General features: G+C 45.5%; 1 protein-coding gene and 1 non-coding gene across 4 annotated transcripts in view; one reads left to right on the top strand and one right to left on the bottom strand.

Annotated features, from left to right (window-relative positions):
* Window positions 1-25,937, top strand: part of UBASH3B (ubiquitin associated and SH3 domain containing B) — a 163,298-nt gene that overhangs the window by 60,646 nt on the left and 76,715 nt on the right. The window lies entirely within an intron of this gene.
* Window positions 10,849-10,952, bottom strand: LOC116556458. Its single transcript, XR_004271009.1, has one exon. It is a non-coding gene; the product is annotated as a small nucleolar RNA U13 (small nucleolar RNA).

Below are 25,937 nucleotides of genomic sequence, written 5' to 3'. Positions count from 1 at the left end.
GGATCCGAAAGTCCATAGTAATGACGGCCCCTCTCCTCCTCTTTCTATTCTCTCCACCCATCTGTTCCCCTACTTCCTGCAAAGCACAAACACAGACACACACCCCTTTTTCTCCCTCAAAACAGGGGATAATTAAAAAACCAAAATCCAAACATCCAGCAGAAGTTTATGCTTGAGTCTCAGAACACAACATATGGCTTCCCAGCCATTGCCAGGTTCTGTAAACCACAAAGAGAGAGGTCTCCAGCCTCCACCGTGGCCCCCCCGGCTTTGTGACTCTTTCCTGACAGAGGCAGCATCCCTCCCCCACGGACTAGAGGGTCATGGTGTTCAACCCCTTGAATTGTATCAAAATCACATTTTCCTCTCTTTTGAAAATGCTCCAGAAACAGGGAGATTCAAATGCTTTCTCTCCTTCTTGTCCTTGTTTCGGCCCTCTCTTTCCAGTATTACTTTAGAGGCAGCGGGGACTGTGGAGAGAGGTCGGGGAGATAGAATTTCCTGATCATGATGCAGTGTCCCTCTCTGGGGGCAGAAAAACTGCATGGTAGTAGCAGCAAGCTGGGGCTGGTGAGAACCCCGAGAGGAAGGGCAATGTCGGCGGCAGAGCAGAGCCCTGAGACAGGGTCTCACTCTGTTCCCCAGGCTGGAGTGCAGTGGCTCAGTCATGGCTCACCGCAGCCCCAACCTCCTGAGCTCAGGTGGTCCTTCTCCCTCAGCCTCCCAGGTTGCTGGGACTACAGGCATGTAGCATAATGCCCAGCTAATGTTTTGTATTTTTAGTAGAGACGGTGTTTTGCCATGTTGCCCAGGCTGGGTTATTTTTCATTACTATTGCCCAAATCCCATGGAGGAATTTTGTCAGTAGAGTAGAAAGAGTATTCTACCTTATCCCTCCCTCCACAAAACACACACACGCGCCACGAGTAGCTTTTCCTCTCTGCCACTGTCGTATCCCTTGCATGGCCTCTTGCGTGGGGAGTCGCTGTCGACCTGCAGGCTTGGGACTGCGGGATGTCCTTTCACCTGCGGAGGCAAGTTTGCCCGTGGGAGCCCTTGCTCAGAGCTTTCAGTCTGCACTGCTCTGTAAGGAGGTTTGGGTGACAGACATGTCCTCTCTCTACCTGAGGGCAGGTAATGCAACCACAGTATCACTCAGTTCTGTCAAATTCCTGTCTCAGGAGTCCAGTTTAGTTTTCTGAATCTTGAATATCACACCAGGCTAAAGAGGGGAGCCCCAGAAAGGTTTGCTGGAAGGAAGAGAGAGACAGAAGCCTTGCGTTTCCTCCTGGTGGAAGCTGTTGGCCACGGCCCCACTAGCCTCATAATTTGGAGATCGTAGATGGAATCACGGTGATTATAGCCTCATCTCCCCTTCTCCCATCTCGTCCAAGTATTCACACAGATTGATGTCTTAATTTCCCATAGCACAGCTGAGGCCAAGGTGTAACAAACTGAACAAGACTTTACTAGCAGCTCAGGATCAGGACTACGCTTAGGACCAGCCCATTCTCAGAGGGTTCCCTCAAAGCTACCACTGTGTGACAGAGACCTCTCTCCTCCAGTTCCCAGAAAAGTCCTCAAGTTTTGCCAGACTCCCAGGAGTACTAGCATAAGAAAGCAAGGCCCAGAGACATGGAGAGTCTCTCTTCTTCTCCCACCTAGGACCTTCCTTCCAAATGCTCACTGCCTGTCCTCAGAACTGCCACTTCCTGGACTGACTGATAGCGGAAGGGCCAGGTTCCCTCTCTGCCTCTGGGGAAGAAATCCTATCCTGCAGTCCCAGGAGATAATCACATCAGAATATAGCAGACCTGCAGTAGTGTGAGAGATTTCCTGGCAGTGAGAAGGGTAGGGAGGAGGATGTCCTTGCCACACCCAGGCTGCCTGGATCGTGTGGCCTCCACCACATGCATTAGGTGTGGCTGTGGCCACAGATCAATAGAGGGAGAAGCACTGCACACAGCACAGATACTTGTAAATGTCAATTGCCCTCAGTGGCTATAATTAGTCTCTCTGGTACCCCGTGTTCAGCAAAGGGAGAAAACAGTCCCTTAGAGAGTATATATTTTCCACCGCTCTACCCCGTGATATCACCACAGGTGCCTTCAGGCTGACCCCAAGTTTCTCTTGTTCTCCAGGAACTGCTGTTAACTGTTGGTGGCAGTTTTGCAACTCTGAGAAGTCACAGGGGCCTGGTCAACCACCAGCAAATGACTTCCTGTTCCCTTCCCCTACTGTCCCCAAACCCCCATGACACTAAGCCAGCCCTTGCCTGGTGAGAATGAATTCAACTGTACGTGGATTTCTCACCCAAGTTTCTTTTCTTTCTTTCTTTTTTTGTTTTTTTTGAGACAAAGTCTCACTCTGTTACCGAGACTGGAGTGCAGTGACACGATCTCAGCTCACTGCAACCTTCGCCTCCTGGGTTCAAGCGATTCTCCTGCCTCAGCCTCCCAAGTAGCTTGCAAGTCACTAAGAGTGCATGGCATTGTGTGCTAATGTTTTAGTATGTTTTAGCCTCCCAAGTGGGCGTGCACTACCACGTCCAGCTAATTTTTGCATTTTTAGTAGACATGAGGTCTCACCATGCTGGCCAAGCAGGTCTCGAAGTCCTATCCTCAAGTGATCCTCCCGCCTCAGCCTCCCAAATTACTGGGATTACAGGTGTGAGCCACCACGCCTAGCCTCACCCAAGTTTTAAACACATCCAAGAAAGTGGATGCCTACCTACCTAGTCTAATGTATACGATTCCGATGGAGCATTTCTTGTTCCAAAACTACCTAACATAGAGCCCTAGAGCCTCAGATTCCTTGCCAGTCACTAAGACAGTGCATGGTATTGTGTACTAATGTTTTACTATTGGGCAGACTTGTGAAAGGATTTGGAGTCTCCAGGTTTGAATCTGCCATCTCGAGCAGTGTGACCTTGGGCAAGTTATTTAACCTTTGAGCATTGGCTTCTTGATCCATCAAATGGGATATGTAGAGGGGGCAATGGGATAGTTAGGATCGTGCGAGGATTAAGTATGATGACATATGTGAAAGAAAACACTGCACCCAGCAGGCCCTCAATAGTAGTGCTTTTTATATTAATAGTATGGAATAAAGAAGGTCTTTTTGATTGGAGCCCCAGAAAAGGGGTATTAGAGGGTCAGAAATGAAAAGCTAACCTATGGTGCATGTGTGTGTTTTGTGGAGGGAGGAATAAAGTAGAATCATCCTCTTTCTACTCCAATCTGACACAATTCCTCCATGTGACTTGGGCAATAGAAATAAAAAATAACCCAGCCTGGGCAACATGGAGAAACATCATCTCTACTAAAAATACGAAAAATTAGCTGGGCATTGTGCTACATGCCTGTAGTTCCATCAACCTGGGAGGCTGAGGCAGGAGGACCACCTGAGCTCAGGAGGTTGGGGATACAGTGAGCCATGATTGATCCACTGCACTCCAGCCTGGGCGACAGAGTGAGACCCTCTCTCAAAATAAATAAATAAATAACACTTATTGAGCATTACCATGTGCTACCTGCTGTTCTACCAATCTAAGAATGATTATCTTAGATTGGCGATGGGTATTCTTACAACTACCTGTTTTACAGATGGATTAACACACTGAAGTTAAAAGTAATTTGCCTAAGACCATACAGCTAATAATTGGGAGTGCCTGGAAGTCAATTCCCTTCTCTGAGCTTCAATTTCCTCATCAGGTGATTGGTTTGGATACCCATGGTTGTCCACCAGTGCTCAAAATTTTACTTCTGTGCTAAATTTGCCCAAGAAATTTGGGAGTTATGTTAGTGATTTTTTTTTTTCCAAAGACGGGGTTTCACCATGTTGGTCAGGCTGGTCTTGAACTCCCAACCTCGGGTGATCTGCCCGCCTCAGCCTCCCAGAGTGCTGGGATTACAGGCATCAGCCACCGTGCCCAGTCTCTCTTTTTTTTTTTTTTTTTTTTGAGACGGAGTTTCACTCATGCTACCCAGGCTGGAGTGCAATGGCGCGATCTCGGCTCACCGCAACCTCCGCCTCCTGGGTTCAGGCAATTCTCCTGCCTCAGCCTCCTGAGTAGCTGGGATTACAGGCACGCACCACCATGCCCAGCTAATGTTTTGTATTTTTAGTAGAGACGGGGTTTCACCATGTTGACCAGGATGGTCTCGATCTCTTGACCTCGTGATCCACCCGCCTCGGCCTCCCATAGTGCTGGGATTACAGGCTTGAGCCACCGTGCCCGGCTCTTTTTTTTTTTTAAATTATTTTATTTTATTTTATTTTATTTCAGAGAGAATCTTCCTCTGTCACCCAGGCTGGAGCGCAGCGGTGCAATCATGGCTCACTCAACCTCCGCCTCCCAGGTTCAAGTGATTCTTCTGCTTCAGCCTCCTTAGTAGCTGGGAATACAGGCGCCTGCCACCATGCCCAGCTGATTTTTGTATTTTTACTAGAGACAGGGTATCACCATGTTGGTCAGGCTGGTCTCGAACTCCTGACCTCAGGTGATCCACCTGTCTCAGCCTCCAAAGTGCTGGGATTACAGGCGTGAGCCACCGGGCCCAGCCGTGATGTCTGCAATGGAAAAGAAATGGTTTAGGAAACAACACGGCTTGAAACCCTTTAAAAGTCTTTCTTACAGTTTCTCTTGTCGCCTTCTTTTATTACTCTCTCCTTGTCTTTCCCTTTCATCCTCCTTAAGATAAGTCTCTGAGAGGGAAAAACCTGTGGTTCACATCATGAGTTCATCAGAACCAGGCCTCTGTGTATCCCATCACATAGGTCAAGGAGCCTCCCAGCAAAGGTAGTAATAACCAGTCTTAGTGCTTTGAAAGATCATTTCATCTGTTTCTCTTCTTGCAAAACCTAACATGTTTTGCAGGAAGATTCTTTAACATTAACACGTCTCAAGTTGTCTATACTGGCTGTTTCCTCTTCCTGTCCTCCTCTTTTCTTTTTTTTTTTTTAAAGATGGGGTTTCTCCATGATGGCCAGGCTGGTCTTGAACTCCTGACCTCAGGTGATCCACCCACCTCGGCCTCCCAAAGTGCTAGGATTGCAGAGGACAGCCACTGCGCCCGGCTTTTCTCTTAAACTTATTTCAATCAGGCTTTTGTCACGCTGCCCACCAAAGCTGCTGTCATCCAGGTCACTAATGGCTACAGTATTGCCATATACTGTGAGCAACTCCATTCTCCATCAGCAGTGTTGATGTAGGCGATCAGTCCTCTCTCGATGCTTCCTTGAAGACCCTTGGCTTCCAGCCTCTTCTCTCTTGGTCCTTCTACTCCAGAGCCTGCTTCTGCTCCGACTCCTTTGCTGGCTTCCTCATCTTCTCACCTATAAATGTTGGAGAACCCTCGGCCGAAAACCATGGGCCTCTTCTCTTTGTCTAAACTCACCTCCATGTAGCTTCCTCCAAACTCCTGGCTTTATGTGCTATCCATATGCTGACAACGCCTGCGTTTACATCCCCTGCCCGGTCCCCTCGCCCATTTCCCAAACTCTATACTCAGCATCTCCTATGGAATGGGTCCTCCCACAGTCTTGTCATCTCCGAGCAGGATAACTCTTTCTTCCCGATGTTCATTCTAACCCCTTGGAGTCATCCTCAGCGCCTCACTTTTTCCCCTCATCCAGTCCATTCGCTGCTTCTCCAGGTCCAAATCCCTGGTATTCTCTCTTGCTTGTATTATTGCAGTTGTCTGACCAAATACCTGATCTCGCTGTCTTGGCTTTTGTTTTCCAATAGTCTCTTCTCATCAGAATAGCTGGAGATCCTTTCCAAGTGTAAGGCAGATTGAATCACTTGACTGCTCAGAATGCCCCAACGTCTTGTATATGACAAAGTGAAATCTAAAGCCTTCATGTCTCTAGGGTGTTCCCTTACTACCTCTCTGAATCTGTTTCCTAGCACCCTCCTCCTTGCCCATTCAATTGAAGCCACATGGTCTATTCTTTGTTCCTTGAATACCCTACACACGCCACTGCCTCCAGCCTTTGTGCTTGCTCTGCCAGAAAGGCTCTTCACACAGCTATCCACAGGGCTCTCCCTCCCTGACTCATTCATTACCATTACCTTTATCTGATCTTTCCATGCAAAATAGGAATCCCTTCCCACCCTTCCCTGCCTGTTTTTTTCCAAAACACTTATTATAAGGCACATGTATTTATTTATTGTCTGTCCCTTCCCCTAGATTATAAACTGCATGAGATCAAAAATCTTTGTATATTTTTTTCTCTACTATATCTGAGGCTAGAAAAATGTCAGATATGGCCGGGCACAGTGGCTCATGCCTGTAATCCCAGCACTTTGGGAGGCCAAGGCGGGTGGATCACGAGGTCAGAAGTTTGAGACCAGCCTGACCAACATGGTGAAAAACCCTGTCTCTACTACAAATACAGAAAAAAAAAAGAAAAATGTCTGACACATGGTAGATGTTCACTTTATATTTGTTAGAAGAATGAATGACTCTAGGTTACTTTCTACAACAGTTTCTGAATGACCAGCCAAGCTCTTTATGGAATTCTGTTCACTTAGAGTAAGCAAATCTTCCACAACACTACAGGGGGTGGGAGTGGGAATGTAGTGGCTGGGAGGACCACTAAATCTTTTTTGCTATAAATTGCTTTCCCATATGATGATATTTACCATACCAGGATTTCAGCTGTAGCTCAAAGCTTACTTAAGGATATTTGTCAGAATGAGCTTGCCTGAGAGTTCAGTAATTCTCAAGATGGTTTCCCTGAAAGAATCCTTGTTCAAAACCATCCCTTTAAAAGTCCTTAATCCAGACTGCCTGTTCTGCAGACATTCTGGGATTCATTATTTAAAGTTATTTCCAGTGATGCGTGGGTGGGAGGTGGGAGCTACATTTGTTACTTGGTGGTTTCCAAAAGCCTTCCAGGATCCTTCCTTTTTACTCTAGTGAGGTTGCTCACTTTTAACCCTTCTTTCCCAAGTCTCCTAACATAACCTCTTAAGCTTAGTAGCTCATCAGCAAATCTGTTAATGCATTTCACTGCCGTTGGGTGAAATTTAGAAGCATGTTACTCCGTTCTTTGGGGATGCCTCTTAGGAGAGGGAGGCTTCTTTTTCTTGAGGATTCAAAGAATAACATTCACAAAAGATATTGTTTATTGGATGAACCAGTTGTACGGACTTTTAAATTCTTTGAAGAATGTTCATGTCTGTAGTATAATGCACTAGTCATCATACTTTTGAAGAATAAAGATATCGCATTGTATTTGCCCTCTCCCAGGGCCCTGCAACCTTTCGCATCTGTTATTTTGTTTGAAGCTCACAAAGCTTCCTGTAGTAGACAAGTTGTTTCACATTTTCCAGATGAAGACAGAGGCACAGGGAGGGTAGTGACCAGCTGAAAGCGGCTCTTGGTGGATGGCCCTCGGGGACCTAGAGCTCCGCCCTCATGGTCTCTTGCTTCCTGGTCTTGCAAGACTTTCACTTAAACATTTTGCCTCTTTTAATTACTGATAGGTGGCCTGGTTCTCCCGTGTTCTCCAGAAGCCCAAGTACAAGGGCTCCTGGAGCATCACGGCCTCAAAAACTTGATGCTTGTCTTTTGTTGCAGGGGTCCATTTCTAACTTGTAACATCTAGTTTCTGGTTCTGCTTCTGCCAGCTACTGCGAGAGATAGGAAATGTCTGTGTGTCTCTGGATATTTTGAGACTGTGCTTTGTCTGAGAAAATGCTCAGTGGCGGACGGAACCATCTAGATATCCAAGGAGAACTGCCCTTCCTGAGTTCCTTGGTCTCTAAGCTCTAATTTGGTAGAGAATCAGGCTTCTTTTCTGAATATCCATAGTGAGGTCACATTCCTTAGAAACTCTTCAGTTGCAAGTCTGACAGCTCTAGGAGTTACCCTTTAAGCATAATATTAAGACCTGATATTTCTTTCACCACAGGGCTATAATACTGCCAACCTTTGCACAGAGCTTTAGAAATGTGGTTATGCTTCAGAAGCTCCCGCAAAGTTTCTGAAAATACAGATTCCTGGGCTCCTCCTGGAGATTTTAATTCGGTAGGCTTGAGGATCAGAAATCTGTAATTTAAACAACAACAACAAAAATTTCCTTTGTCAATTCTGATAATTAACCAGGCTTGGAAACCACTGTTTAGATTACAAAGCCCTTTTGTATACAATATTTCATTTCTTCGTCAAAACACATGAGGAAGCCTTTGCAGATGTGACTCAGATATGGTAAAGAACTTATTCTAACTCTCTAAGTGAGTGAATGGTAGAGCCAAGTCTCTAGCCTAAAGCCTTTGTCTACAAACCTGATTTCATTTCCCCTATGATCTCCCTTGGAGATGCATTCTCCCATCTGTCCGTTGCCTGGGGGGTGCTGGTTTCTTCTCATACTCTGCTTTGCTCACCAGTGAAAGGCCAGATTCATCTGTTCTTCCCTGGGAGCAGCTCTAAGCAGATGTGGAGAAGGTAGTGAAAAGGCAGGCCCCAGGCAAGTGTCTCAAAGTATCCATCCTTGTCAGTTAACTGGGCCCATCAGGCAACAGTGGCAGGCAGGGACATCCAAAGGATGTTTCAGCCCAGTTCCAAGAAAGAGTTCCAAAGAGCACAGGGTAGAAACCACCAGCCGCTGGCTTAGGGAGTTAGTGGTGAACCTTTCCTCTTTCCATGTGCATTGTGTTTTGGAGCTAGATCATCGTGAAGAAACCTCAAAAATCCTAAGCCAGGGATTGTGGGTTCGAGTCCCACCCGGGGTACCAAAAAAAAAAAAAAAAAAAAAACAAAAAAAAAAACCTCAAAAATCTCAAGTTCCATTATAATAGGAAGAAGGCGGGGTGGCCCTCGGGGTGACTATGGGAAACTTTGGTGGATTTTCTGGTGCTTCTGGATGAGAGGATGTCAGCCTGTAGAAGGAGCTTGAGAGCAGGGCTCTTTTGTCCTAGCTGGTTCTGTGTCACTGGGAGCTCCTCGGGTTGGAATGCTTACATGGACGTTGGTGGGTGGTCCCCTCAGCCCAGATTCCCAGTGTGGCAGCTCTTCTTCGGCGTTTAGAAATTGGAACCTGGAGGACCTTTGTCTTAGGAATGGGAGTTTGGTTTCTGGTTATTTCATTCATTCGTCTATTGGTAGATATTACTACATAGTAGTTAAGAGCCTGAGCTCGGGAGGCAGACTTCCTAGATTCCAGATCTGGCTTTGCCACTTACTACTTTGTAATTGGTGTCACCGTGCCTCGGTGTACTCATCTTTAAGATCATCATGACACTAGAACCTACTTCTTCAGGTTTTGGAGAGAAGCAGATGAATTATTATGTGTGGAGTGCTTACAAGTGGGGCAGGCACCTAGAAGGAGCGGCATAAGTGCTAGCTTCACTGTTGTCTGACAAACATCATGTTTTGGGTCCACCACTGTGGCATAGAGGCAACCACCAGGGGCCCACCTTGCGGGAGGTGACAGTTTACTTGGAGACGGGCTTGGAAACAGACCGTTTCTGTGTAAAGTTGCTATGTGACATGGGAAATGCTGTAATAGAGGAACACTCAGAGGGGCTGTGGGGACAGAGAGGAGAGGCCAGCTGTGTGCCATGGATGGGCTGGGCCAGGCCTGAGCTGGCTTCTTAGAGGAGGTAGTAGCATTTGATCTTAAAGTGTCATTAGCAATTCACCAGATGGGGGAAAGGGAAATGCATTCCAGAGAGAGGCAACAGCACACACAGGGCCACAGAGGCATGACAACTCCAGCATGTGCAGGAAATGACAGAAAGTGGAGAATGTGCTTCATGAAAAGGAAGTGGGAGGTGAAGTGGAGAGTCCAGTAAGCGCCATCCGAAGATCCTAAGAATCATAAGCACCATGCCAAGGGATGCGGACTTTGCCTGGAGGAAAGGCACTTGGGACTCACTGGGAGTGTTTGAAGAACGGGCTCAAATTTGTATTTATTTCATTTATTTATTTACTTTTTGAGACAGAGTCTCACTCTGTCACCCAGGGTGGAGTGCAGTGGCACCATCTCAGCTTGTTGCAGTCTCCGCCTCCCGGGTTCAAGCAGTTCTCCTGCCTCAGCCTCCCTAGTAGCTGGGATTACAGGCACCCGCCACCACATCCTGCTCATTTTTGTATTTTTAGTAGAGACAGGGTTTCACCATGTTGGCCAGGCTGATCTCGAACTCCTGACCTCAGGTGATCCACCCTCCTCGGCCTCCCAAAGTACCGGGATTACGGGTGTGCACCACTGCACCCGGCCTCAAATTTGTATTTTAATAAATTACTCTGATTGCTGTGATGAGCATAGCATCATAAACAAACCAAAAGAAAGAAAGAAAGAAAGAAAAAGAAACAAACTCACTGACTTGTCCCTTACCCTTGTTAAATGTGAGTGTAAGGTATCTACCATTTCAGAGAGGGCTCAACATCAGCCGTGGTCAGAGGGGCAAGGGTTTGGAAAATGTGGTGCTGATTCTGCCCACGACATTCAGGGTACCCCTGAGAAGAGCCCTTTGAGTGTCTGGTCTCCCCTTGTTCTGTAGGTGCAGTAGCGCTATCAGGCCCCCTCTCCATAGTTCATCTTTAGACAATGTTAGAGGAGTGTGTGTCCTGGATTCTCTGCAAACACAGCCTATTCAGGAGGAAAAGTGGGTCTCCATTGCTTGTTTCATTTTCCTATAGAATATATTTGCACTTCATTTTATTATTTAATAGGTAACATGCCCATGGTTCAAAGAACAAAATGATAGGAAGGGTTACACACAGGTTTGCTCTTCCCTCTGTGCTCATCCACCCTGTTGTCCCCATCCCTGCCACAAGAAACCATTCTTCATTAGTTTCTTGGGTATCATTCCAGCATTTCCTTTTTTTCCTTTCATGTCAGATGGGTAGTATGCCAACATCGAAACAAGGTTTGAGGGTGGCACATCTCAGACACGCAGATGAACAGCCAGTCATTATGCTTATGAACTATAAAAGGATCACCTTCCGGTGCTTCTTTTTTGTTTTTTTTTTTTTGAGACTGAGTCTTGCTGTATTGCCCAGGCTGGAGTGCAGTGGTGCAATTTCAGCTCACTGCAACCTCTGCCTCCCAGGTTCAAGCGATTCTCATGTCTCAGCCTCCCGAATAGCTGGGATTATAGTGCACCAGGCGTGCACCACCACGCCTGGCTAATTTTTGCATTTTTAGTGGAGATGTGGTTTCACCATGTTGACCCGGCTGGTCTTGAACTCCTGCCCTCAAGTGATCTGCCCACCTTCGCCTCCCAAAGTGCTGGGATTACAGGTGTGGGCCACTGCCCACGCCCAGCATTTCTTTATGCAACTATGAGCAAAGATTATAGATTCTTCCTGTTTTCCCTTTCACTTGCAGGATTTATCAAAAAGGTCTTTGAGAAATAAAAAGTCATACTCGTTAGGGGATTTCTAGCTAGTCCACTTATTCCTTCCAGAGTGAAATAAAGGAAAGCAGAAGCTTTGCTATGACTTTGTCTCCCTGCTCTGTAAATTAGGGACAATACTGTCTGTCCTGACTCCCATGTGGGAAAGTAATAAGTAATTTCACAACATTCATCAACCGTTTTGAGCTTTGGGGCAGAAGGGATGCTCAGAGTAGTGTTGTTTTGATGATTTCTCAGCAAAATACTTCCCTCTTGTTTACGGGTCTTAGGACTTATTTTTTAAAAAGCACTCAGATTGCTAATTGTTAACAAGTTGTTGGGTATTTTTCCTCCCCACCAGCTCTTCCTCTCAAAGCTTCTGAGCCTTAATTGGCAGCCGCAGGCTCTGGCGGGGCCATGTGTGTCTGATTTTAAGCCGCATCCTGCCCGGGACTCCTGCTGCACACATGTGCCAGCAAGTGCTCCCCCGGTATCTGTTGCAAAGTTCTTTCATTTTTTTTTTTCCCACCACATGTGCTGAGCCACACAGAAGCTTTAAGACTCCAAATCACAGCTCAGCAGTGAGCCAGTGTTGGCTGTAATTAGCTAGAATTGCAAAATCCTGGCCATAAAGACATCATGTCTTCGCTTACTGTGGTGAATTTCCTGCCTTCTCTAAGGGTCGCTGGAGAGGCTCAGAGGAAGGAAGTTGTCTATGAATTGAGGGAGGGGCTAGACTAGAAGATCCCTAAGATACCTTCACTTCTAAAATTACACTTTAATGACATCTCCTTCAGGGCCCGCCTGTCCCCGCATAGGGAGTGGACCACCAGGCCCAGCAAGCCCCGTGGAGGCCCGGCCCCCAAGATGCGCACAAGGAGGCTGTTAACTTGGTTACTGTTTTGAAAGGGATTTGGTTTTGTTTTGCTGGGACGCTTCCTGGAAGTCTTTTCTTGAGGCAGTGTGTTTATCTGGTTTTTTAGGTAGCGCATGAGGCTGTTTTCTCTCAGATGGGGACTTGGCAGTGAAGAACTCAGTTATGGGCTGTGATTCAAAACCTTGCCAGCTTTGTGAATTCAAGAAATCCTTGTTCCCACCCAAACAGACTTTGAACGGTGATTTCACCCTCCCCGCACAGCTGGGCTGGATAGCAGCAGTGGCCCAGTCCCCGTTCTGAAGGCTCCTAGCCTTTACCTAGAGGAAATCCACCTCACTGGGGACCCTCTCCTGCTCCGTAGTTTTGGCTCATCTTCTTCTTATTTTTATCATTTTTAGAGATGAGGTCTCCTGTGTTGCCCAGGCTGGTCTCAAACTGCTGGGCTCAAGCAGTCTTCCTGCCTCAGCTTCCCAGAGTGCTGGGATTACAGGCGTGAGCCATCACACCCGGCCTTAGCCCATCTTGAGGTAAAACTATGCAGTTGTTCTCTGCGTGTCTGCATGGCTGTCCTAGGTGGATTTCAGGAGGATGCAGAGTCATTGAGTTTACACGGGGAACATTTAGCTATCTGCATCGTTTCTGTGGGCTTCCCTAGGCTGACCCTTGAAAGGGTTCTGGATACTGGTTGGGGGATACTCCTTTTTGCGAACTGGCAGACATCCTTCTGACTTTTCTTTGTCCTAGGACCACTCTTTACGGCGTTGCTGTTGAAGCTTGTGGGGGGATTGGGAATGAAGCATAGCGGACGGGGTCAAGCTTGAGGAGCAGGAAACCCACAGCTGGGGGCCACCAGTCCAGTTTCTTTACCTTAGGTCTGAGTTGTTAAGACCCATAGCTACTTCTCTTATAATTATCTCTCTTTTTTTTTTTTTTTAAAAAGACAGGGTTTCACCATGTTGGTCAGGCTGGTCTTGAACTCCCAACCTCAGGTGATCTGCCCGCCTTGGCCTCCAAAGTGCTTGGATTACAGGTGTGAGCCACCATGCCTGGCCTCTCTTATAATTATCAAACTTTCATTCTCCCTATTTCAGTGTTAGACTCTCCAGGGAGATCTTTTTTTTTTTCTTTTTTTAATTCTTTATTTCTTTTTTGAAGTACACTGACACACAGATCCAGGGAGATCCTTGTGATCCCCAGCCTAGCATGGTGTCTGGCTCATTGTAGATGTTCAAGATTTAGTTGTTAGATTGGGTACCCCATTCAGCAACATTTATTGAGTGCCTAGAATGGGCTTTGTGCCATGCTAGAACCTGGTGATGACAAATCTGATACAGCCCCTCCCATAAACAATTTATCATCTAGGAAGAGAGACCTCTGTGTGCTTCCAACATCTAGCACAGTGGCAGAAACAAAGTCATTTGGTGGCTTTTGAGCTTAGAGGCATAAAATGTCAGAGCTAGAGGGTCCTAGGGATTGTTAAGTCCCTCCCTCTCACTTTGGAAGTAAAGAAACTGATTGGTCAGAGACTTGCTCAAGGCCACATGGTCAGACAGGGACAGAGAGAGTGCTCAGCCTGCTGCCTCTCTTTTGGCTCTTTCTGTCACCCCATGCAGCTTGTCTTTGGCCTTTAACTAGAAAGATCAAATCGTGAAAAGTAGAGGCAGTACCAGAGAGAGCAGGAACCCACTTTCATTGCAGATCTACTGTGGCTCAGTGACCTAAATCCTGGGAGGACTGGGAAGCTCTGGACGGTGGCTCTAGGACTGGGACTGCAGAGTCAGTACTCCAACACCACAGGGGCTCGGCTGCCTGCGGTTCTCACCGAGACTTCATTCTCCAGAGGCCAGAAAGCCCTGAAGATGAAGGCTCATCACTTCTGGTCTTGTGGCCCTGTTCAGCTGAGATGCCACGTGGTTGTCGTTGAGGGGAAGGCATGTGAGAGGCCCTGGTGCCTGAGCCACACACAGGGGCTTTCCATCCTGCTGAAGTCAGGACGTTGATTGACCCTGATTCAAACAAACTGATTGGAAAAAAGACACTTTTGAGACCATAAGGGGAAAATGAATGTGGATTTGATATTCAATGATACTAAAGAATGATTATAAATATTAGATATGATAAAGGCAAGTGATTATGTTTAAGATAAAGCAATCCTTATCCGTTAGAGATGCGTGCTAATGTCTAGGTTGTTTTAAAATACTCTAGGGAAAATAAATAGATTTTTTTTTTTTTTTTAAATAAAGACGGGGTTTCACCATGTTGGTCATGCTGATCTTGAACTCCTGACCTCAGGTGATCTGCCCGCCTTGGCCTCCAAAGTGCTTGGATTACAGGCGTGAGCCACCGCGCCTGGCCATAAATAGATCTTTATAACTATTTTGGAGTAAAATGATATGATATCTGGGATTTGCTTTAAAATATTCTGGGCACAGTGGCTCACGCATGTAACCTTAACACTTTGGGAGGCTGGGTGGGAGGATCACTTGAGCCCAGGATTTTGAAACCAGCCTGGTAACATAGCCAGACCCTATCTCTACAAAAAATTTAAAAAATTACACAGGCAGTTAGCTTCATACCTGAGGTCCCAGCTTCTTGGGAGGCTGAGCTGGGAGAATTGGTTGGGCATGAGAGTTCGAGGCTGCAGTGAACCGTGATCATCCCCCTGCACTCCAGCCTAGGTGATGGAGTGAGACTCTGTCAGAAAGAAAGAAAGAGGGGGAGGGGGAGGGGGGAAAAAGAGAAAAATAAAAAAAGGCCCGGTGTGGTGGCTCACATCTGTAATCCTAACACTTTGAGAGGCCGATGCAGGTGGATCCCTTGAGGTCAGGAGTTCAAGACCAGCCTGGCCACATGGCAACACCCCATCTCTACAGAAAATACAAAAATTAGCTGGGCATGATGGTGTACACCTGTAATCCCAGCTACTCAGGAGGCTGAGGCAGAAGAATCGCCTGAACCCAGGAGGCTGAGGTTGCAGTGAGTCGAGATGGCCTGGTAGCTGTGGAAGAAGTGGCTTCCACAGACATGACGGGGTGTGGGTGACAGCACACAGATCGTTGAACAATTGCACACCCATGGAGGGGTTCTGGCCTTTCCGTGTGTCCTCTAAGAGATGCAGTGGCCAAGGTGAACTCCATGCCATCCTTGGTATTTTCCACTCACGTTGTTAGACTATCTCTGTTTCAGGTCAGCCTCCTCAGACACCCAGAGAGGCCCATCCTAAGCCAAACCCCCTCACGGAGCTGTAGGGCCAACACTGCAAGTCTCTGCACGACTGAACTTGCCTTCTCAGCCTGCTGTGATGCAAGTATTTGGATTCTTACCCACCTTCTGTCCCTGTCTTGTCCTCCTTCCTTTCCCTTCCTGATGGTGGAACCCTCACTACCTCTACCCCTCAATGCTTCTGCCATGTCTGCAATCCGATAGTCTCTACAATGTGATTTTACTATTACAGTGGTCCCTCCTTATCCTCGGGGGATACTTTAAGACCCCCAGGGGATACCTCAAAGTGCGGATAGCACCAGACGCAATTGTGTCAATCGGATCCTGTTTCTGGTCATGTCTTCCACTCACAAATTTAATACCTTTTCCATCCTAACTAAACTATTATCATGCACTGTGGCTATTAACTGTTGCACTTTGAGGTAAGGCAGCAAAACCAGCACAAATTTCTTCTTCCTTCTTCACGGTTTCGCGGATAGAAGATGATTTCTTAACATAGACCTCAGTGACTTCCGCATGCAATTTTTTTTCTTTCATTGTTAAGTTGAGAACTTTCACCTTTTCACTTAAACAAAGCACTTTACGGCTTCTCTTTTGGGCTATGCAAATTGCCAGCATCACTCCTCTTGCATTTTGGGGCCATTGTAAAGTAAAATAACAGTGATGTGAACACAAGCACTGCAGTACTGGGACAATTGGTCTGATAACCTGGACGGCTCCTAAGTGACTAACAGGCAGAGCGTCCAAACAGTGCAGATACGCTGCTACATCCACAGTATGTGTCCAGGCTAGACGGAGGGATGATTCGTGTCCCTAGTGGAATGGAGTGGGGTGGCTCGAGAGTTGATCATGCTACTCAGAACGTCGCACAATTTGAAACCTGTGGGTTGTTTATTTCTGCAGTTTTTCTCTTAATATTTTTGGACCACAGTTGACCACTGGCAACTGAAACCTTGGAAAGTGAAACCGTGGATAAGGCAGGACAGCTCCACTAGTTTAAGATTTTACTCTCTTGCCGCACTCACTACTGTGGTTTTTGTACCCAGGCCTATCCTAGCCTACAGCACTCCATTCTAGTCTTCCCATGGCCACTTTCTTTAGTACAGAGTGAAGAGTTCTTACTTCCAAGGAGACATGCATACTTGGAGCCTATGTGTCTCCCACCCTGACAACACACAAACACACACACACACACACACACACACACACGCTCTAGATTTTAGGAACACAAATGACTAGGAACTGCTTCTGGGGTCTCTCCCCCATCTCCAGCCTCCCGAAGACAGACAGCCCTGGGGCTGTGGACACAACTTTGACATATTCTTGGGGTATCCATATGCATACATGTGAGGACCCTTCTGGTACCCAAGGAAGTCAGGGTCTGAGCTAAAAGCAGATAGAAGCAGACCACAGGAGAAGAGATAGGGCCGGTCGGCTGCTGGCTCTTCCCAGCCTGCCATACTCTGGCACACAATGCCAAGAAGTCTGACCCTCTAACCAGCTTGTTATGAAAGTATATTGGCCAACGTAGGAGGCTAAGGCATATTTACGAATTGGTTTGCTTATTTTTTGTAAACATTTAGACATTGGTGTATGTGGGGGCCTTTCTTTACACTCTTGCCCAGGCTCCGCACATTGTAAGCATCTATTTCCTAATGGAGACACAGGAATTTTGCTCTGGGCTGGACTTCATCTTGCCTTAAGGAGGGCTTATGTTCTTCCATGGTATTTCCTGCAACTTGTAAAATACAACTTGTAAAGTCCTATTGTAGCACCACGTATTTCCTGTGTTTATGATGGAGATGAAATCATGGTTTGTCTTTCCACCACCCATCTTTCCATCCCCAACAACGCTCAATTACATAAGCTAACAAGCTAATTAAAAATAACGTTACAGTGAGGACACTTGTGTAACCAACGACTTTATCAGAAAAGGTTCCCCTGGAATTTCCTGTGCTCATCCAAAGGGACCGGCAGTGTTCTGGATTCTAATCAATAGATGTTATCATAAAACCCAAAAAGATGAGCTTTGTTTTAAATTGCAGCTTCCCAAAATGGCTCTTCCCATTCAAACAGTGGCAGAATCCTACCTGCCTTCCTCCCCTCCAGTGAAATGTTGTTCTCTTTCTCAATGAATCATTAAAATTCCTTGCTTGTTGTGGTGTACCCATCACCATACCTATATAATATCAAGCAGAAAGGTTTTGAAGTCCTTTTGGGATATCAGAGCAAAGGTCTCCCCACCCAGCTGATCATATAATTGGCTTTTCTCTCTTTAAAGACTCAAAGCCTTTATGCTAAACAGAAAATGCAAAAGGTCTTTGGACACGAGGGGTTGAGTGTAGGGGTGGGCTGTTGGCTTTATACACAGCAGAAAATGTTTCCCTCCTTTGCTAAAGAAGACTAACCTTAGCATCTCACTCCATCACAAACCCAATTAAATTTTAATTCAGATCATCATGAATGCAAAGTGCTTTCTTCAAGCTCCGTTATTTCTGGAGCTCCCGGGTGTCCAGTTTAATAAATTCTTCAGGGAAAGATGTCTGGCAGTGATTGGATGAAGTATTGACTTTGGAAAGGAGAGTCTTAACATCAAGTATGTCAACGATAAGTCACTAGAAACAAATCCTAGCCATCCAGTTTGCTTGTTTATGTGGCTCAGGCGCCTCTCGCCAAAGCTTGGCCCATATCCAAGTTCCACATCAGTAATTCCTGCCATTCAACATGTTTGGCTTTTGTTTCTTAATGGGTGTTGACTACTTCCCACAATCCTCCATTCTCAGCTGCCTTCATTGATGTATTCATCCCACAAATGTGTTGAGTAGCCCTGGAGTCTTTGCTTTACAGAGACCCATGGATGTGTCAGCAGATTATTATTGTAATGGTAAGAGTAGATGATAATAGAGGTATGTATAGTACTGTATGAATTCAGAAGTAGTGTCTTGTCTTAAGGAAGAACTAGAATATCTTAGAGGATGACAGTTGACTTGTATATTGAATGATGCACAAGAGAATTTACAGCAGATTTGAGAATTCAAAATATAATGTCTTTTCTCTTTCTTTTTTCTTTTCTTTTCTTTTTTTTCTTTTTTGAGATAGAGTCTCACTCAGTTGCCCAGACTGGAGTGCAGTGGTGTGATCCTGGCTCACTGTAACTTTTGCCTCCTGGGTTCAAGCAATTCTTGTGCCTCAACCTCTTAGTAGCTGAGACTACAGATGTGCACCACCATACCCTGATAATTTTTTTTTTTTTGAGACGGAGTTTCGTGCTTGTTATCCAGGCTGGAGTGCAATGGCGCGATCTCGGCTCACCACAACCTCCGCCTCCTGGGCTCAGGCAATTCTCCTGCCTCAGCCTCCTGAGTAGCTGGGATTACAGGCACGCGCTACCATGCCCAGCTAATTTTTTGTATTTTTAGTAGAGACGGGGTTTCACCATGTTGACCAGGATGGTCTCGATCTCTTGACCTCATGATCCACCCGCCTCGGCCTCCCAAAGTGCTGGGATTACAGGCGTGAGCCACCGCGCCCGGCCCTACCTGGATAATTTTTTGTATTTTAAGTAGAGACAGGGTTTTGCCATGTTGGCCAGGCTGGTCTTGAACTCCTGACCTCAGGTGATCTGCCCGCCCTAGCCTCCCAAAGTGCTGGGATTACAGGCTTGAGCCACCATGCCCGGCCAAAATTGAATGTCTACTCCCTTGAGATTTGTACTTCAAAAGCTGTTGGTTTTCATGAGCACAGAAAGAGGGCTTGTAGCCTGGTGATCAGCTGTGTGGGCATTATCAACAGCTCCAATGAAGAGAGACATTGAAAAGAGCTCGGTGTGGCCGAGCCAGAGGAAAGGACTTGGCCTGAGCAGACGGGGATTCCCAAGGGGAAAGGAAGAGGCTCAAGGTCTGAAGCCACTGTGCTCTGACCCTACGTCTTTGCTTGAATGGTGTTCATAGATTTACTAGCTCTTGGTGGCTTCCACTGTGCCACTGGGGTGAGAACTGGCTGTTCAGAAAAGCCAGCTGGGAGGGATACTTGTGAGCAATCTGGCTTAGCTCGACATCCTAAAGATGTGTTGTGCTTCACAAGCAAGCAGCACTCCAGCAACCGCCTTGGTTTACATCTTGAAATAAGTCCTTATCACTGGCTGAGTATTTTAAGATGTAGCTTTCATCAAAAAAGTTTCATTAAAGCAATCCCAGTAGAGTGAATAATCATTTTCCTCCCTTATCAGATGTGCTTGTCTTATGGAATTATGAAGAGTTTATTCCTTACTTTTTAAGCTGTATCTAGAAAGGAAAGAAAGAAAGAGACAGAGGGAGAAAGAGAGGGAGGGAGGGAGAGAGAGGGAGGGAGGGAGAGAGAGAGAGGGAGACAGGAAAGAAAGAAGGAAGGAAGGAAGGAAAGAAGAAAGAAAGAAAGAAAGAAGGAAAAGAAAGAAAAGAAAGAAAGAAAGAGAAAGAAAGAGAGAGAGAGAAAGAAAAAGAAAGAAAGAAAGAAAGAAAAGAAAGAAAGAAAGAAAAAGAAAGAAAGAAAGAAAGAAAAGAAAGAAAAGAAAAAGCCCTAGAGAAATGATCCTGCGTCTGGGTCAAAACGTTTCCCTCTGCATTTTCAGATCCGTCTTTTCTAGGTCACCATTGCTCTTTAGGGCTTTCCTTATCACAGTTTTTTCTAACTTCCTGTTTCCTTGCAAACTTTATATAAACTCATTTTATTTTTACTTAAGCCATTCAGAAGTGAACTTTTCCCCTTTTTGGAGGCCAGTACTTTTTCTGCAACTTATTATTATTGTGCACACGAGGGTCAGAGTTATTTGAAATGTTTTGACAACCTTCAATTATTTGCACTTAAGGGGTTGAGTAGAGAAGAAGAACTGCATAAATTCCAGGCAAAATGACATTAGAGCAATCACATGGGTAATACCCAATAGCATATATTTCTTGTTTGTTTATTTGCCCTTGGAATGTACTTAAAATAGTATTTTTAGCACACCAAACTGCTTCATTTGCAATTCTTATACTAGACGGGCAATGAAATTTACAGTCCCCAACATGTGGGTAACAGAAAGCTAATGCAATATAACTCTTTCCTAACAAGAACAGCCTTTCACAGAGATAGGCTAAATGCACACCTTTCTAGTTAGGGAAAGAAATACAATGCTAGATGAACAGGAAGGCCCGTTCCACAAACCTGATTCACAAAGACCTAGAGCTCATTCCTTCAGTTATTAAACATTTGTTGAGCACCTAATGCCAGAGAGTCAAAGAAGAAAAAGACATTTCCCTGTCTTCTTTGGGTTTAGTAAAGGAACACTCAGTTTGGCAAATGCCCGAGGAGATCTGAGAGTCCCTAGTCGCAACAACTAATTCTACCATGTTTCACAGAGAAATATTTCATCTGGACATAGAGAAGTATGTATGTAGAAGACATCTATCTACTCGCGGAAGTGGGGAAGCAGAGTTCCAGGCAGAGGGCCCAGCATGTGCAAAGGTAAAGAAGAAAAGGTAGTGAGGATGGGAGAGTTGAGGGTTGTGGGATGTAGGGGGCATGAGCGCGAAGTGGCGGGTTGAGCCTAGAGGGATAGATTTGGACACCACCATGGAGCATCTTGGATGCCATCTGACAAGGACTTTATGTGAAGGTAACCAGGCCCTGAAAGTTGAAGCAGAGATAATATGATTACATCTGAGCTCAAGAATAAGTGATAGCAATGTCGATGGTGTATAAAGTGGGAGAAAAGATGAAACCAGAGCAGACTTGCCAGGTAAGAGACAAAGATATTCTCGCCCAAGACAGTGGAGGTTCAGAAAGGGGAAAGGAAGTGCAGTTCAGCCTCATTTAGGATGCTTTGGTACCTGACAGAGAAAGGTAGAGAAGTCCAGAGTGCTTCCTAACTTCTTGTTATTTCATCTTTGTGCCCTTTTCTCCAAATGCGCAGATAAAAACATCTACTACTGAAGTCCAGCTCCCGCTGCTTCTCTGTGTTCTTCCATTTCCTTTCAGAACTGTGTAACTCACCCCTAGAGTTTTTTTGGTACACAACCTCATTCTATATTCTGACACTTTTAGGTCTGAGAACTACAAGTTCTCAGCATGGGCACCACGCTAGAAGATAAGACATGCAGAAGGAAGACCCGGTCTTTTTCTCCAAGAAGCTCTAAGCTTATAAAGGAGAGAGACAGATAAAACTCTAAATACTAATTCAGGCCAAATGAAAACAAAAGGGCTAGGGGACCACAGAGAGAAGGCTGGGAGAAGTCGGGAGTTCATGTAGAAGGTGGGGCTTGAGCGAGGCCCTTCATTCTTACTGAGCATCTACCTCATGGCCTGTACTGCACTTAGAGCTGAGAACAACAGGCTAACATGCACACATGATGAGAAGGAAGACACACATCAGATAAGTAATTAGCTACAAGCAGAATGCATGCTGGGAAGAAATGCAGGGTGTCATGAGAATGCGTAATTAGGAGATTAAAGGATCAGGAAGCCGAGTGTGGTGGCTCACACCTGTAATCCTAGCTACTTGGCAGGCTAAGAAGAGAGGATTGCTTGAGCCCAGGAGTTTGAGTTCAGCCTGGGCAACATAGTGAGACCCTGTCTCAAAATGAAATGAAATGAAAGATCAAGGAAAGCAACATAGAAGATTTAAGCTAAGATATTAGTATCTTTAAGCAGAGATATTAGTATAGGGAAGGGGAAGAGTGTTCCTGAAGAAAGACTGCATGCCCACTTGCTCAGCTGTGAGAAAATGTGGCATGTTTAAGGAACTGAAAGAAATCTAATGTTGCTGGAGGAGGGTCGCCTAACGTAAGCCAGGGAAGGGCGAGAAAACAGCATGCAAGAGGCTTAGCCATGTTAAGATTCTGCAACTTTATCCTCGAGGAAATAGGGAGCTACTGGGATGTTTTAAGCAGAAGAGTGTATGATTATTATTGTATATTTGGACAATAAATTGCAAAGGGCAAAGCTGGAAGCAGGAGATCTGTTAAAACTGCTGGAATAGTCAAAGTCAGGGGTGATAGAGGCTTAGCACAGAGAGGAAATAGGGGATAAAGAGAACCAATGCCTACGAAATGTAGGAGGCACACATGGACAGGACTTAATGATGAATTAGAGAGGAGAGAAAGAGAGAAGTCAAGGACGGATCTTAGGTGTCTAACATGGGAAATTGCACCGATGCTGTGCTCTGAACCAAGAGCATCTGGAAAGAAGCAAAATTGGAGGGGAAAAAGGTGAGTTCAGTTTTTGAACACATGAGGTTTAGTGCAAGCAAGGTGTTCAAGTGGAGATATCCAGCAAGGAATAGGTCAGAAAGCCCAAGGGCTGAGCTGGAGAAACCGGAGGGACCTGGAGACTAAGGGCACCCTTAGCATGTCGAAGCCGGAGGCATAGCCCAGGGAGTAACTGAGATTACTCGGAGAGAATGAGTAGAATGTAAGGAGAAAGACTGGACAGATTCCTGAGGAATACCAGCAATTAAAGTGCCTGTAGAGAAGTCAGAGTTTACAAAGGAAACTGAGAATAAACCACTAGAGAAAAGGGCAAAAGAAAAACAAAAGGCGCATAATCAGGAAAGTAAAAGTAGAAAACAGAGGGAGGGCCCACAATGGGAAATGCTGTTGAGAGGTCAGCAGACACTAGTCCCATTGAATAGAGTGTGATGACGCAGATGCTCACTGGTACGTACTAAGTGACCTTAGATGGGTTATTAATTTTACACGGAGCCTCATCTATAAATTGGAATGATTGCTCTGTATTTAGATTGACATCTAAATAAATGTTCAGTAAATCTTAGCCATTATTATTCAGTGGCATGAAAAACTGTTAGGGACTTTGTTAGTGGGGAAGTGGCCAAATTAGAGTGACTTTTAGCTGAAAGGGAAAGTGACATTGAGCACTTGAGAGAGGTTGTTTAAATGCAAAGAAGGAGTTCCAGGGAGGAAGAGATGGAAGATAGAGGAGAAGATGGGCTTTCAATGGGAATAAAGTAAAGCAACACAGAAGGACGGGCATGGCAAGAAGCCTGAGGCATGGCGATCCACAGCATGGCAACAGATGAGGTCAAGTGCGATGGTCAAGAAGAGGCAGGAAGAGCTACAGTAGGAGCTGAGCCTGTAGAGAATGTTACATTCGTGAATTTGAATATTTGAATTTTGCTTTGTGGATATCAGGGAGCCATGGAGAATTTTAAAGGAGAGGAAGGGTTTTGTTTGGTTCTGCTTTGTTTTTGAGACAAGGTCCCACTCTGTTGCTCAGGCTGGAGTGTGGTGGTGTGATCACGGCTCACTGCAGCCTTGAATTACTGGCCTCAGGAGATCCTCCTGCCTCAGCTTCCTGAGTAGCTGAGACTACGGTGTATGCCACCACATCTGGTTAAATTGTAACTTTTTTGTAGAGATGGGGTCTCATTACGTTGCCTAGACTGGAAAGTTTAACTCAAACTGTTTTAGAAAAATTTTTCTTTTCTTTTCTTTTCTTTTTGAGACAGAGTTTTGCTCTTGTTGCCCAGGCTGGAGTGCAGTGGTGCGATCTCGGCTCACTGCAACCTCCGCCTCCCGGGTTCAAGCGATTCTCCTGCCTCGGCCTCCGGAGTGGCTGGGATTACTATCATATGCCACCATGCTTGGCTGATTTTGTATTTTTAGTAGAGACGAGGCTTCTCCATTTTGGTCAGGCTGGTTTCGAACTCCCGACCTCAGGTGATCGGCCCGCCTCGGCCTCCAAAAGTGCTGGGATTACAGACGTGAGCCACTGCACCCAGCCTAGAAAAAATTTTCTAACAGTAGAGAGAAGTAGTAATTATAGAGGAGAAAGATTTAGATAAGAGCTGTCCACAGTGTATTGCTGGCGGAGGAATTTTAATAAAGAGCAAAAAAATCACTTGCAAGCATTTAACCTTGGCTAGGTCACTCAACCTCATCAAGACTCAGTTTCTCCACTAGTAAAATGGGAATAATAATATTTATCTCTGAGGTTCTTTTGGGCACTGCATTTATCAAGTACCTAGTATAGTGCTTGGCATACAGTATCCTTCTCACTGTCCTCCTCCTAACAGCTCCACGCTCTTGGTGAGTATCCACGGTTGGGTATCCAAATGTCTTGGTCTCCTCTGATTTTCAGGAGACATAAATTTGCTTCGTAACTTTGCAATACTGAAGGAAAACCACAGTCTTGTCTTCTGCAAAGTTTCCTTCCAAGTGTAGGGCTAAATTTTCATCTCTGCTCACTCTTTGATTTGGCAGATTGACATAGTTCATTTGTATGTACCAAATTGTCTTGATCAAGAGTTTTTGTGTTTGGGGCTGGGCAGTGGTCCAAAAGTGTCACTTTCCCATTAAACTTTAAGGGACTTACCTACAAATGAGGTGGGTAACGCATCCCTTGGACAGATGGCACAACCCTGAAGCCATTGCCCTAATTTCTTTTTCAGGGTTCTCCTTTTAACCTGTCTTCTATGATATCTGACTTGGTTAAATTCATGTCCACCCAGAAATAACTAGTTTCTGGAAAAACCGGAATATGGATTGTATTTCTGTAAAGCCATATGTTCCATACATCCTGACGTCCTCGCAGATGCCATTTGATTCCATTTTGTCATATTCATTTAATAAATATTGAATGTCTGCTTGGTGCCTGGCATCTGCAGTGCAAAGAGGGATAAGATTCAGTTCTGCACTCCGAAGGATCCCATATTTTGTGGCAAAGCAAGATCTAAAGACATAATTCCAGTAGACTGTGGATAGGTTAACTTGGAGCTACTAACTGGCTATCATGAGGATGGAGATTGGGAGGTCACAAGAAAGTTTCAGCAAATCTGGCATTTGAACTGCATCTTGAACCCTGAACTGGATCTTCCCAGGTGAAGAAAAGGGGATGGGCTTTCCTGTTTCCTGATGAAAGAACATGTACTTGAAAGAGAATAGCTGGCTCTGAAAAGGGTGAACCGTGCGTTGTCCAAGGATTAGCCGCTTACTGAAAGCACATTATGTGTCGTACATGGTGCTAAGTGCTTCTTGTTTTTTTTCCACTTGATGCACCCAGCAGCCAGATGAGGCAGGTCCTTTTGCTATTCCCATTATACACAGGATATTACTGCTGCTTAGAGAGGTTGAATAGCTTGCCCATGACAGAGTGATAAGCTATAATTTGAATATAAACCATCCTGTACTCCTCAGTCTGTACTTGCAAGCCACCCTGCTGTACCAGATGTGTGCAGCCCATCTGTGTGCGTGGGTGTGGGGCGAGGGGGCAGGCCGAAGGCAGAAAGGTAAATTGAAACCGTTTTTGAAATACTGAACACCAAGACAGAGGTTGTTGTAGACGAACATCTCTGCATGTTCATTTCTAATAAAAATTCGCTATATTACTTTTAAAGTGAAACAATCCATTATTCAGACCATTTTTTAGCGAGTCCTGCTTTAGCAGGACATAATTGTATACATTAAATGAGGATTAGGGTTAGTAACCTAACTAAAAACAAATTGTTCTCAGGGA

Source organism: Sapajus apella, unplaced genomic scaffold (genome assembly GCF_009761245.1).
Source record: "Sapajus apella isolate SASKATOON/1434 unplaced genomic scaffold, GSC_monkey_1.0 scaffold16, whole genome shotgun sequence".
Lineage (NCBI taxonomy): Eukaryota > Metazoa > Chordata > Mammalia > Primates > Cebidae > Sapajus > Sapajus apella.
Note: the sequence above shows the minus strand (reverse complement) of the source record. Positions and strands in the feature narration are given on the sequence as shown.